At 45.4% G+C, this 5167-nt stretch overlaps 1 long non-coding RNA gene across 1 annotated transcript; it reads right to left on the bottom strand.

Annotated features, from left to right (window-relative positions):
- Positions 1-1658: 1658 nt before the first annotated feature.
- LOC115289225 lies at positions 1659-4197 on the bottom strand. The gene is made up of 3 exons (XR_003907485.1): positions 4154-4197; positions 2908-3133; positions 1659-1897 (listed from the first exon to the last, which is right to left on the bottom strand). It is a non-coding gene; the product is annotated as an uncharacterized LOC115289225 (long non-coding RNA).
- Between the last annotated feature and the right edge of the window lie 970 nt (positions 4198-5167).

Genomic DNA, 5167 nt, shown 5'->3' with positions numbered 1-5167 from the left:
GCATACTGCTTAGGGGCCAAGAGATCGAGGCCCGGTCCCCCACTGCCTTTACCTAGTGTGCTACTTGGGTCAAGTCCCATCACCTTTCTGGGATTTACCTTCCTCATTTGTTCCCACAACCTATTTGCATTTGAAGCTAGAAGGCTCTTTCTGCAAAAATCCTCTCTGTTCCATGATAGAAATCCTGACATTCCTAGAATCAGAACAGCTTTCCCAAAAGCGCCGTGTGTGATAGTCAATTTTATATGTCAACCTGACCAGAGCATGGGGTGCCCCAGATATTTGGCTAAACACTATTTCCGGGGGTGTCTGCACGATGTTTCCGGCTGACATTAGCATTTGAATTGGTAGACTCCCCAGTGTGAAACAGTCTCTGGAACAGGAAGGTGGAGGAAGGCAGAACTGGGACCTCTCTGCCTGACTGCTGGGCTAGGACATTGATCTTTGCTTCTCTGGCTTCCGGATCTGAACTCGAAGCTCCACCGTCTGTTCCCCTGAAGACTCAGCCTGAATTACACTGAGGGCTTCCTGGGGCTTCTCACTTGCCTAACGCAGAACATGGCACTCCTATTGTTGCACGAACCAATCCCTTATAGATCCATCTGTCTATCCATATCCTGTTGGTTCTGTTTCTCTAGGAAACCCTGACGAATACACCCATCAAGAGATTCATGGTCCAGATGACCCCCGGAGGGAGTTTCCAATGTCCCCGTGAGAATGAAGAGCACTTCTGGCACGACAGTGTGGAGACACCGGAAGAGCTCTGCCCTACAGTGGGCCACAGCTGCCAAGAAGAGGCTTATAAAAATTAGCCCTTCCCCCGGCCCCTTCCTTCCTTTATTATTTCCCTTGTGACTCTGGATTATAATCTCACAGCAGATTCTCTGTGATATCCATCCAGAGTGCTCAGTATTTGTAACATGGTGAGGCTGAATCAACACAGAAGTTGAGCCATGAGCTATAGCTCACGTACATACCTTGCAAAACAGAAGAACAGTCCTCTCCGACTCATTTAGAGAAGAAAGAAAGACAAAGTCTGTGATCCTCTTCCGAGGGCTCAGGAGTCTTATTTTGGGAGCTGCCCAACTTGAAGATTCTAGAACTCCTGTTCCAGCATCAGTGGCTTCTCCTGAAAATGAAGGCTACCCCGTCCTGTTGAGAAGGCTGCCCTTTCTCACAGCATCCCGTCAGCTGATTAGTACAACTTTTGTACTAGTTCATTTAGAGTAAAAAATATATATATTACACAAATGTTCTTGTAAAACTGTGAAGTACAACAGGAAATTGAACTGCCCTTTGTTCTGGCCTAGAGGAGGGCTGAGAGAGAGGAGCTTTGAATTCTAGAAACCCAGACATCCCAGGCTGCCTCTGAGCTTGGTTTGAGTGCGTTGATGTTCTGCAGTGATATGCAGTATATGAGCAACCACAGGACTTTTATTGTCTGCCTCCCTAATCTATCCTGCTATAACTTAAAAAAGAAGTTACAGCATCTCTATAAAACTATTTGGTTTTAACTAGGTTGTTAAATTTGTTTGCTGAAGTCAGCTCCCAGGCGTCAAGAATTTCAATAGCACAGGGTGTCAAAGATAAATACTGCAGTCAGTGTGTGGTACTGGATGAGATTTATTGTGCAAACTTTGCCAACCCCAAAAGGGAGATTATATGTTTTGGGAGATAGGGCACCATCCTGTTAGCAATGTTCATTTAGAATTTTTTTTTTGCACCAAAAGGCATTAAGTCTCTTCATAAATATTAACAAAAGTTTGTTGTGAAGCATAAGCTCCAAGGTGAGGGGGGGGTCCCTGGCAGATTTTGCCCCCAGGTGTGGATCGTGTCTTCTCCAAGGAATGCGGGCTTCTCTTTCCTGGACGACAGAAATTGTCTGCTTTCACGCTTCCTGAAGAATGAGAAAACATTTAAAGCCAACCCATCCAAATTTCTAATTTTGTTTCTACAGTTGCTGCTTATTGGATGTCAGCTCTGATATTCAGATACGAAATCAATTATTTCTCCCCTCCCGTGGCTTCGATTTTTGACACCATAGCCATTCTGAGGATGCCAGACTAGTCTAGCTATTTGTTTACAAAATTAAGAAAATGGATAAGCCCATCAAATTCATTTCTAAAAAAAATATTTTATTTCAACTCATGGTTCTTTTCTTTTTTTATTGTTTCTAAAATATTTTTATTGTTTATTTATTTTTGAGAGAGAGAAGAGAGACACAGAGCATAAGTGGTGGAGAGGCAGACAGATGGGGAGACACAGAATCTGAAGCAGGCTCCAGGCTCTGAACTATCAGCACAGAGCCTGATGTGGGGCTCAAACCCACTAACTGTGAGATCATGACCTGAGCTGAAGTCAGTACTTAACCAACTGAGCCACCCAGGTTCCACTCAACTTGTGGCTTTTAACCAGAGGAGTTTTGCCCACCACTTAAAATCTATCAATGTCACTTTTTGTTGTCATTCCTGGGGAGGGAGTATATACTGGTGTCTAGGGGGTGGAGTCCAGAGATGCTTCTAGACATCCTATGACATACAGGACAGCCCTTGCAACCAGGAATCTTCTTGCCCAGAGGGTCCACAGTGCTGAGGGTGAAAAACTTGGAGATACCAATTATAAATTGTTCTTCTTACAGAAAATAAGAGAAATCGTTCTCTGTACTTGAGTGTCTTGAATGTACCAGTGCTTTGCTGGGATTATCTCATTTAATTCTGCCTCTGTAGGAAAGTCTTTTCTGATAGCATGATTAAACATTGCCAACCACTTCAGCCTCCCTCAGTCCAGCCAGACATGTTCCTTCTTCATCTCATTTAACCCCCACCGCAGTCTTCAGCACTGCCCACCATATTCTGATCCCGGAAACCTCTCTCTTATTCTGTCTTACTGGTACCTCTCCAGTCTCACCTTCTCTGCTGCCTTCACTGATTTTCTCCAAGCCATTCGCTGCTGGAGCTCCTGAAGGCTCAAGTCCAGATCCACCTCCTCTCCTGCTGGACACTTGTCCTGGGAGAGCTCAGTCACACTCCGATCCAACCACTTCCCAGCATGGACACCTGGGAACGATGACTCAGCCCAGAGCTTTCTGCATTCCAGATCCATCTCACCGCCTGGCTGTCATCTCCCTAGAACACTTCAAAGGCAATTCAAACAGACACCTGAAATCCATGACCCCCCTCCTAATCCTTGTCCCCTGATAGCACCTCTTGGCTGGCTCTGGGAATGGCCACCATTTACCTGGTTGTGGGGGTGGCATCCACAAGACATTCTACCCTTTACTTCTTCCACTGGCTTATAACCAAACCAGCACGAAACCCTACATTGACTTCCAAAATACATCCAGATCCATCCACTTTTTTCCAATCTCCATACCGTACTCTTGCACAAATTCCTTCTATGTCCAACCTGGACAGCGACAGGGGATGCCCACTAGCCTTCCTCCGTCCACTCAGCTCTCTGACCTACAGTTGAAGGGATCCAGCCAAGTACACATCAAGTCGTGATAACTATCCTCACTCCAACCTGCCCACCTCCTCGCACACGTGCACGCGCATAAACACACACCACTTGAAGACCTTCACTGACTTTCTAGCACTCTTAAGATAAAGCACAACTTCCGAACTTAACACACAAGACCCTATATGTTCTGGTTCCTCAGATTTCCTCTCAGACCTCCAAACACACTGGCCTTGCAATTCCTCCCACTTGCCTTGCTCCCTCTGACCACAGGGCCTTTCTCCACGCTGCTCACTCTGCTGAGAGCACTCTTTCTCACTGTCTCCCTCATCAACTCTCACTCTCTTTCAGATCACTGCCCACATCATTTTTCCAGGAAGCTTTCTTGCTCTCTCTGACCTGTGATATTCCTCTCAGAGCACCATGACCCAGCCTGCCCACTTACCCAATGTGGTCTTACATGTGTGATCTACATCCTCGCCTGGCTGTTCTCTGTATCTCCCATTGATTTTATGCAACCCGAGGGCAGGGAAATGGAGGCCTTCGAATGCTAGTTAGCTTCACCAAGGTCAAGGAGTAAATGCAGATATCACTTCAACAACTGACTCGTCCAGGCAGCGGAATTACAGCCAAACTCATCTCATCTAATAACAATTCGATTTTTTTAATAGAATGCATGAATAGATAAATGACTTACATTCTCCATTTGCCCTCTTCAGATACTTGATCCACTTTCACAGTTTTCAAATTTAAGAATTGCTTCCCTAGGGAGAAATATACCCATTTTTACAATATTCCTTCCAACAGGGCAGCGACTCACACTTCTCAGCACTGCGCCATTTAATGGGCACTCTCCCCTCTCCAATCAGCAGCGAGAAGGGCCATCCTGAGCCCGGGTCTCTCTGCAGCACTCAGCATTTGTTTGGGATTGGCGTGACTCTCACGAAGGCCTTGTGTCGTGTCAGAGTTAGGAGGAGAAATGCTTTTTAAAAAAGCCTTAGAGCATCCCTTAATAAAAGAGTAATCAGCAGCCAGTAATTATGTTATACCTGGGAACACTGGGAGATTCACAGTGCATCCAAGTCATTTTCCATAAAGGAAAAGTAGAAAATCCTGAAAATATATATTTAGTAAAGAAATGGGATGAAAAGGCAACACAGCTCTTAAAATAGAGCACACAGGAAAATTCATCAAAGAAAAGATGCTGGCAAATATGTAAAAGTGATGGTTTTTCAGTAAGGAAGCTGATGAGTGTCAGCTTCCCCCTCACAACAGGACAACAGTTCACCGCGAAGTGGTGAGTTAATAAATAGGTAACTGTCTTCTAATTCCCCCCCTCTAAATTTAGATTAATTTCCGTACACTGCTCAATGTCTCCACACGCATGCCAGAGGGGCCTTATTAAATTCTGAGTTTATTTTATTCATTTGGTTCTGTGCTTCAAAATGTGAGCTTATTTTGCGTGGCCCGCGATTTACAGTTGCCTGTTCGGTTGGGAATTGGTCTTAAATTATTTGTTCTGGGAGTCCAATTGGATTGCGTTTTATTGCTTTGAAAAGAAGGCAGGAAGCAAGACTGAGCAGGGTTTGTCCCTCGGCGTTCCCCAACGACGCCGTCCAGAGCACTGACAGGTGTCAGCCTCGGCCCTGGACAGAACGCTCGAGCTCTGCAGAGGGGATTTAGCAGGCTCTCTGAAAATAGACAAGCCACT

This window comes from Suricata suricatta, chromosome 4 (genome assembly GCF_006229205.1).
Source record: "Suricata suricatta isolate VVHF042 chromosome 4, meerkat_22Aug2017_6uvM2_HiC, whole genome shotgun sequence".
Lineage (NCBI taxonomy): Eukaryota > Metazoa > Chordata > Mammalia > Carnivora > Herpestidae > Suricata > Suricata suricatta.
Note: the sequence above shows the minus strand (reverse complement) of the source record. Positions and strands in the feature narration are given on the sequence as shown.